Genomic DNA, 9,955 nt, shown 5'->3' with positions numbered 1-9,955 from the left:
TAAGAATCTCGAACCATGACATGAATTATACTAATACCGGTTATACCATAACACTCAACCCCTCGATGTTCTATCATTCTATTCCTTACTTCTAATCCTAACCCTCTACCCATTCCCGTTAACCTAGACTTGTGTCAGTGACTTATAACCTGTAGCTCTGATACCAAACCTGTGGCGCCCTCCAAACCCGGGTCAGAAGTTTGGGGTCCACACACACACCTTAATTATAACCTGCTTATGACAATACTAAAGATAATAATAATATGCAGTGACCCTACTTACCAACTACCAAGGATCGCAACAGCTTAAAGTATGCACACAAGCCAAACACATCTACTTATATTACAAACCATTCAAATCCCAACCATTCGAACTCAAACTGAGTATTAAGCATTATTACAAATTTTTACAAACTTAAATTATTCCAAAAGAAGCCTGCTAGCTTAACTCGATCAACCTAAACCCCTAGCTCTCGTGCTGGACTAGGGATCCTCGCTACCAACTTGTTCCTTTTTAACTGGAAAAAATATAAACAACATCGCATAAATGAGCTAACTAGCTCAGCAAGTCACCATAACAAAACTGAGAATAATGATCATCAGGTAAAAATGGTTATGATATCAAGTGAACAATGGATTTTGATTTAGAATTGGATATTATATTTTTATTTTAAAAATCAAGGTTAGGCTGCAGATCAGTCAAGCACTAACCTCGAGCAAAGCACACAACATTGCTCTAACTACTGGATCCAAGGCACACATTGGCCTAACTTGACCATTATATGGTCTGACCACGAATCTGGTCCACAATTTTATAAAAACAATCCAATTCTAGCATAATAACAGAATAAGCAATAATAAATAATAAACAAAATCATTAACAACATTGGATGTTTCATAATAAAATGGTTTCAGAGTTCATGAGGATCAATATGGCATTTTCAAAGCTTAGCTGTTGGGTAATGAAAGAATTGGATAGCAAAGGAATCAGTGTTTCAAGGTTTCAAGGAGTTTGCCTTTCAAAGCATAGAATACAATGGTTGGAGTGTGTGGGTAATTCGATTCAGTGTTCGGTATTTAGTTTGTATATATTTGTGGAGTAGTATCGTATACTTGAGGATCGTATTTGGGTATGCAATAATCAATGGCTTAGAAAGAATAGAGTTTACGGCTCAAGAGCAATAACTGGAATCAGGGTTTGGGTTTCAGTGCTTCAAAGCACTTGTAATATCAACAGGACTTCTAAGTACTATAATATCTCGAGAAAGTTCAGAACACTTGCCTGGTGTTAGCTTACTACACTGTACTCGCTTCCAATCTCAACCGTCTCACTCCTCAACTACCTGTTTCCCTTTCCTACATCTTGCCTCTTCTGCTCACATATCAAAAACATCTATCAATATTCAACTCATATAATTCTATTCAACACATACTTCTATCTACCCTTCGTTTTACCCAAATCCGATTAACGGATTGAAAGTCATGTAATGAACAAGTAAACATCGAATATACAGACCGACATTCAACCTACAAGTCACATATAATACATAATACGTCACATAATTAATGATATATCATTTATAAAGAAGTTTTGGGTCATAAATAGGCTTTCTGGTATTTAAAATGATTTTTAAAACATTTTTCGGAATTAAAATGGGTCGTTGGATCAATTTTGGGGCAATAAACAGGGTTCGGTTGGCCAATTCTGGCTTCGAAACAATTTTATAATAATTATCGAGCCTTGGAAACAATTTTAAATCATTTTTGAATAATTAAATCTAGTTAAATAATTAAATAAAATCAATTAATAATTAATTAAATCAATTAATCAATTAATTTTCAAATTAATTGACCAATTAATCAATTAAAATTAACTGAAATTAATTAACTAATTAATTCAGATATATTTTCGAATTAAAAATAATTTTCGGAATTAAAATAATAATTTTTAGAATTTTCAGAAATTAAAAACGAATTTTTATAATTAAAATAAATAGGAAATATGATTTTTAAACATTTTTAAAACAGGAATCCTAAATTTGCAAAGTTTTGAAACTTCAGGGACCAAACTGCATCGTCCCCAAAAGTTCAGGTATCAAACTGCAATTTTACACCCCTATCGCCGGAAAATACAGGGGTTGCCGGAGAACACGATTCCGGCCTCCTCACCCTACCACAAGCTCCAGATCACATCTACAAACTACCAGGAACACAACCATGCAATCAAAATAACCTAACAATCCCTGAGTTGGCCGGAATTTGGCCGTGAAGTTTGCCAGTTTCCGGCGAACTTCGAAAATATTCAAAACACAACTCCCTTCTCTACAGACCTCGTTGATTCATGAAACTTATACGACTGGATTACAAATTTCACAGAGAACACAATCCACTATACCACAACATCTATCTATTCCAGAATAAGAAACCCCCAATTTTCAATTAAGAACATTCATACGGGTTATAAACCCTAATTTTGAAATTCGAAAATTAAACTCAAATTTGAACATGTTATTGAACTCCAAATCAGACGTATAATATATCAAAATCATCACGAAAACAAGCTCTACAACATGCAATCATCAAATCATACAAACAATCATCCAAACAAAATTTCATATTTTTAATAAAATTAATTCGAAAATAAATAAAAACATAGAAAATAAACCTTGATTTCTGCAGTAAAACGAAGCTCAGAATCTGATAGAACACTTCAAATCCTTTGGATTGAGTACTCGAGCTTTGAAAACAGAGATCGGTAACGCCTTCGTTTTGCTGTTTGATTCTTAGAACAGTTTATGAAATTGGGGTTTTTCTCTGAAAATTATATAATTATCTGTCTGCGAATGATTTTGATACGAAATAAAATACGGGAAAAGGCTATTTATAATTACGGAAAATTAGTATCCCGTTGGATCATTCCGGATATAAACGATACGTTTATTTATAAAAACTGATCCAATCGGTATCGGTTTTCGGGATAATTATCCAAATCATTACAATTTGTACTGCGGTCTTGGTCTCAGCGCCTGGTTACACGTATTACGAGGTGATAGTTGTGATAGTTTAATAAAAAGCTCCCGTTTATCGAAAATACGGGTTTTATTGATTTACCGAAACGAATAATGTATCGAAAATGTTAGGAAGGTCGAAATATGGAATATGCTCGGAATATTACAATTAGGTTAGGAAGGAGTTCTCGGAAGAATTTCGGGTTCCAAAAACATAACAACGGATGACGTCGGTTGGTTCCCGTTTTAATAAAATAGATTTTAAATACTTGGAAAAAGATTTTATAAATTTCATATGTTTCTTATAAATTCATAAATCAATATAAAAATAATTAGGAAGATATGAAAATTATCTATATTTTATTTTGGACATATAAAAATTAAAATACTCAATTAATATTATTTTTGAATATCCAAATACAGATAACACTTAACAATTAATTCACAGAATAGATACTGAACACATATAATAATTATTTAATAGCAAAATAATTACACGATATATCCCGGATATTACAAGCACAAATCTCACAGACACTACTGATTTGATTAACTCCATAATTCGCCAAGGTGTTCACCTTCATCGTCAAAGCCTTAATTTGGGCAGCTATAGCAGTTGCTGCATCCAACTCCAAAATTCCTGCTACTTTTCCCTGAGTCAGTCTCTGGGAAGGATTCTGGTACTCATTAGCAACCATCAGTTCAATAAGTTCATAAGCTTCATCGTAGCTCTTAGCCCACAAGGCTCCTCCTGATACTGCATCAAGCATGGGTCTAGAAGTAGGACCCAATCTATTATAGAAACAGTTTATAATCATCTAATCAGGCATGCCATGGTGTAGGCACTTCCTTACCATCTCCTTATATCGATCCCAAGCCTCACACAGAGATTCTCCAGTTTGCTATTCAAACTGGGTAAGAGCATTCCTGATTACAGCAGTCTTCGCCGTTGGGAAGAGTTTAGTGCGAAACTTTTGAACAAGATCTTCCCAAATGGTGATAGACCCTACCGGTAGAGAATGCAACCAGCACTTAGCTTTGTCCCTTAGAGAGAATGGGAAGAGTCGCAGCTTGATAGCATCTTCAGTCACATCATCGAACTTGAAAGTGTTGCAGATCTCGATGATATCCCTGATATGCATGTTGGGGTCTTCAGTTGGAGAACCCCCAAACTGAACTGAGTTTTGTATCATCTGAATCGTGCTTGACTTGATCTCAAAAGTGTTAGCCTTGATAGTTGGTCTGATGATCCTAGACTGAATGTCATTAATCTTAGGCTTAGAATAGTCCATCAAAACCTTCGGATTTTCTGCTTGATCACCCATAGCTACTACAATTGGCTCTTCAACTTTTTCTTCTTCCTCTAACTTCTCTTTATCCTCAAAAACTTCCCTACGAACTACCACAAGTTCTTCCTCGGCTTTATCCAGTGTTCTTTTACGAGTACGCGAACGCGTATGCATACACCCTCGCTAGAGTACCTGAAACCAGACAAGGAACAAATAAGTAACAATGTCCGAGTCAATGAACTTTAACGACCACTGATGGAAAGCACATAAACTATAAATTAACACTGCAGTCCCCTGCAGCAGCGCCAAAAACTGGTTAGTCGCTAAACACGCGCTAATAATACACACAAGTATACGAGTTCGCATGTAGTATAGAATCTTTTCTAGTTCATTCCCATAGAGACTATATTGGTTAACTGTTTAATTTATGCACCTAAGCAACAATGTATGGTTATTATCCAATGCTAAGATGATAACAAATTAAGATTGTTTTGTAACTAAGAATTAACTAATAATTATAACTACGAGAATAAGATTGACTGAATTAATATATATGACAAACATGGCATTCTAACTTCATTAAATACTTCATTCAATAGCCTTATTATTCTTAACCTTAACATGCAATGGTGATGATACTAATCAGATATCACGAAACTAATAAACGCCAACTTTCATTGCACGAGTACCATTCTACCAGACATCCACAAAAGAGATAGAAGCTGAATAGGCACCAATTATATTGAGACCCTATATGTCTATAGAATTTGACAACATAACGGTTTAAGCACAAGTTATCTATCTTGATTACATAGGGCAAGTAAGATGGTTAAAATTACCTACGAATCATGCATGACAAATACATGAACCTATGCTAGCATGGCAAGTTCTAAATCCTTAAATTCACTTTCGCTTCATTAAGAATTAACAAACTATCTTATAAGTTCGCGACGCTCATCAGACGAATATGCACAACCAATACTAGGATATCATATAATCACCACATACTAAGGCATCAAACAATTTAACTAAAGAAATCCATAAATAAATCCGCTAGAACCCCACGATAACGATTAGCCCATACTCGGACTCATCATCAACGTGGGTTCCGATGAAATCATGATATATAAAACGTAGTCTTTATATAAATAATTAAACCAAGTACAAACAAGAGTATAGGTTTAGCAAAACAAGTAACAAGCATCCAAATTACAACTCAAAACAAAGATTCAAAAAAATAAACTAGACCGTCTTCGCCTTTGTTGAATTGTGCTAAAGGTCTCTTGTCGTCTTCTCCTTGCGCTTTCTGGTCCTCTCCTTATTAAAATGACCTAATATGAATATATATAGCATCCCTCAACAATCTGGAAGCCTTCCCTTTTAGAATTGTATTAGAAACAGGATTCCTGAATTCGGCATCGGCGCGGCCGCGCGCTATCACAGCACGGGCGCGCTATATTTCTAGAACCTGGGGCGGCCGCGCGCTATTACAGCAAGGGTGCGCCGTCCTTCTGGGAAAAACTCAAATTTCTTCTTAAATCTTGCTACTTCGAGCTGGCTTTCCATGAGCTTATATTCCAACACCACCTGGACACCAAATTAGCACCAAAACAATGTTAATTCACCTGATTACCTGAATAATGCCTGAAATGCAAAAACACTGGAAAACACATTAAAACATTTAACAACTTGAGTACAAATGCATCAATTCAAAGCTTATTAGAGCATACATAAGTGTCATAAATGCCACTCAACAAGGTCATTAAGGACTTTTCAAAAATCTTTAAACCTTTGTGCAATCTTCTGGAGAAGGATGTCCCGTTCAAGTTTGATGACGAGTGCCTAACTGCTTTTGAGTTCTTGAAGAAGAGTTTGATCACGGCACCTGTCAAAACTACACCTGATTAGAATGAACCTTTTGAGATGATGTGCAATGCAAATGACTATGCAGTTGGAGCAGTTCTTGGGAAGAGAAAGAACAACATATTTCATGTGGTGTACTATACTAGTATGACCCTCAATGGTGCTCAACTGAATTACACTACTACTGAGAAAGAACTTCTGGCTATTGTCTACGGTTTTGAGAAGTTTCGATCTTATTTGCTTGGGATGAAGGTGACAGTTTTCATGGATCACACTGCAATTAGATATCTCGTCTCGAAAAAGGACTCGAAGCCTAGATTGATTAGATGGGTTCTTTTACTTCAAGATTTTGAATTAGAGATCAAGGATGGAAAAGGTACTGAGAATCAAGTCGCTGATCATCTATCTCGTTTGGAAGATCCAAGTGCAACTTCACAGGATAAGATATTGATAAATGACTCTTTTCCCGATGAGCAGCTGTTTGGAGTGCAAGAGGAAGAACCATGGTTTGCAGACATTGTGAACTACCTTATGAGTAATATCATGCCTCCAGACTTGTTGTACGTTCAAAGGAAGAAGTTTCTTCATGAGGTGAAGTGGTACATGTGGGATGAACAATATCTGTTTAGGCAAGGAGCTGACCAAACCATCAGGAGATGTATTTCATACACCAAAATGGGGGGAATCTTGTGAGACTGTCATTCGACTGTTTATGGAGGCCACTATGGTGGAGAGAAGACAGCAGCTCGGGTCCTTCAAGTGGGATTCTTCTGGCCTACATTGTTTAAGGATGCGCATCATTTTATTTTGAAGTCTGATCAATGCCAGCGTGTGGGTAATATGTCCAGGAGGGATGAGATGCCTCTTAATATGCTTTTCGAGGTTGAAGTCTTCGATGTTTGGGGAATTGACTTCATGGGGCCGTTTGTCTCATCTTGCAATAACCAGTATATCTTGTTGGCGGTTGATTATATGTCGAAATGGGTGGAAGTCAAGGCTTTGCCGACAAATGATGCAATGGTAGTGCTTAATTTTCTTGATAAGCAGATATTCACATGATTTGGGACTCCAAGAGTCATAATCAGTGACGAGGGATCGCATTTTTGCAATCGTAAGTTCACTGCCATGATGCAAAGGTATAATGTGAATCATCACATTGCAACAACATACCATCCTCAGACAAATGGTCAAGCTGAGGTGTCGAACAGGGAGATCAAGCGTATTCTAGAGGAAGTTGTGTGTCCATCAAGGAAGGATTGGTCTTTGAAGCTTGATGAAGCTGTTTGGGCATATAGTTGGGAATGTCACCATTTCAGGTGGTTTATGGTAAGGGGTGTCATTTGCCTGTGGAGCTCGAGCATAAAGCGTATTGGGCTTTGAAGAAGTTGAACCTTGATTTGGATGCAGCTGATAAGAAGAGAATGCTTCAATTGTATGAACTCGATGAATTTCGGCTTCAAGCGTATGAAAACAATAAAATGTACAAGGAGAAATTCGAGAGGTGGCACGATAGGGGTCTAGTGCCCAAGTCATTTGTGTCGGGATAACAAGTTCTGTTATTTAACTCTCGTCTCCGTCTTTTTCCCGGAAAATTGAAGTCGAGATGGTCCGGGCCTTTCATAATCAAAACTGTGTTTCTGCATGGAGCTGTAGAGATTTTTGAGAATGATCCAGGCTAAGCATTCAAGGTAAATGGTCAGAGGTTGAAGCACTACTATGGGGATACGACAAACCGTGAGGTGGTTAGTGTCATTTTATTGTCTACTTGATCTCGAGATTCTACGTCAAGCTAACGACGTAAACCAAGCTCTTCTAGGGAGGCAACCCAAGTATGTTGTACATTAGTAGGTAGAGGAAGCTGAAAGAAAAGAGAAAAACACAAAAAAATTCAAATAAACAAAAAATTTCAGGGCCAACTATAGTAGCACGGCGCGCCCGCACTGTAGAGCGGGGCGGCCACGCTGAAATTCCAGAAACTGCGCGCGCCCGTGCTACCTGGTGGGGTGGCCGCGCTGAAATGTCAGTTGTCTGGCGTGCCTGTGCCAAGGTCACGCGCGGCCGCTCTGGGTCCCTGTGTTCGAAAAAAATTACAAGGAAGAAAAGAAGAGAAATTCGGGAGTTTTAATACAAAATCAATTCCCACCCGAATTATACTCTTCCACATCCCAAATTTCCCTCTCCAAATCAAACCCATTATTCCCATAATCAATTCCCACTCCTTTTCCATAGCTAATTCTCTCCCAATCTCCTATATATACATACACTTATACACAACTTCTCCATCACTTCTCAAATTCTAAAACACACAAATCTCTCTTATAAACTTCTATTCTCTCAAACTTATTTATTTTCAATGGTACCAAAAAGACAGCGAACTCAAGTAAGCAGCAGCACCACCGATTCTTCGAGTGTAGGTGGTGTGAGGCCTACATTTTCAATTCCCGAGGCTGAGGTGGAGTATGTGAGGCTGCTTTTGAAGCCTATAGCCAAGGAGCATGGTTTTCTGCCATCGGGGAAAGATGGTAAGTTGTTGGAGATGATCTTGGAGATGGGCTGGGTTATTTTTGTGAGACACCCGCTGTTGTGCCCATAAGTGTGGTGCGTGAATTTTATGCTAATACTAAGGTGGAGAAGACGGTTTCACCTTGGTGAGGGGAATGATGGTGGACTACAGTGCTGAGGTGATTTGTAGGGTGATTGAGCAGTTCGAGAGGAAGGAGGAGCAGGAGAATAGGAACGAGAAAACTCTGGAGGAGTTTAACTTGGATTTGATTGTTGCTACCCTTTATGTGCCTGAGACTCATTGGAAGTTAAAGAAGGGCACGAATATGTATGCCACGTTCCCTGCATCGTGCATGAACAGGTTTGCACGTGCATGTAAATCTTTTATTTGTGCTAATATCATGCCATCTTCTCACGTGCATGCGATTACTGTAGAGTGTGCGCGTTTATTGTGGGTTATTCTGCAGGGAGACTATGTGGATCTTGGGATGGTGATCCATTAGGGTATTATGATGTTCTTACGAGGGAGTACTATGGGTTTGATACCCTATGCATCCATTGTGATGAAGTTGTGTATGACGGTTGGTGTTCGTTCGCCCGCACATGAGTAGCTGCATCTCCCTAGTGCTCCGATTGATAGTTCAACATTGTTAAATATTACCGGGTGGTATGGTGGGAAGCCCGATCCTAAGGGGCTTGGATATTCTTATGACTTTCTTCCAGGTCGAAGGCCAGCGGATCAGACTTATGCTGGTGGGACTTCACATGGTCGTCGAGCAGTATGGGGAGCTCAGTTGGGAGAGGAGGCTGGTCCTTCGGGATCGTAGCAGAAGCAACAGGAGGAAGCACATGGCAGTGCTGGTTTGAGTACGACACAGTATAGGTGTTTAGCTAGGAGGATGGATGCGATGCATGACATCCATAACAGGTTTGTACATGACCTCACCCAGGCATTGGGGACTGCTTTCAGAGCCACATAAGTTGACATCCAGTGGCCAGTATTCGGTGAGGATTCCGTGTATCCACCTCCAGACACTCCTAACACTCCACCCATTGAGGGTGATGATCCTGGTTCTGATTAGGTATGCCTGATTCCTTGCTATTACCTTCACTGAGGACAGTGAATATTTTAAGTTCGGGGGTAGTAGTTAAGGACTATGTGTTTTGTGTGAGTCGCATATAGTTGCATATTCATGCTAGTTTAGTTCACATAGTTGCATAATTGCCATGTAGTAGTTTTTTTTATTTTTATAGTTTTTATGATAGTTGTTGCATATAGTTTCATGCATTTGCA

The 9,955-nt window shown here is 38.4% G+C and overlaps 1 non-coding gene across 1 annotated transcript; it reads left to right on the top strand.

Moving 5' to 3' along the window:
• The first annotated feature begins 3,835 nt into the window (after positions 1-3,835).
• LOC141682356 (small nucleolar RNA R71) lies at positions 3,836-3,942 on the top strand. The gene has a single exon (XR_012559758.1). It is a non-coding gene; the product is annotated as a small nucleolar RNA R71 (small nucleolar RNA).
• Positions 3,943-9,955: the final 6,013 nt, after the last annotated feature.

The sequence above is a fragment of the Apium graveolens genome, chromosome 8 (assembly GCF_009905375.1).
Source record: "Apium graveolens cultivar Ventura chromosome 8, ASM990537v1, whole genome shotgun sequence".
NCBI lineage: Eukaryota > Viridiplantae > Streptophyta > Magnoliopsida > Apiales > Apiaceae > Apium > Apium graveolens.
This window is presented reverse-complemented; position numbering and strand designations above follow the sequence as displayed.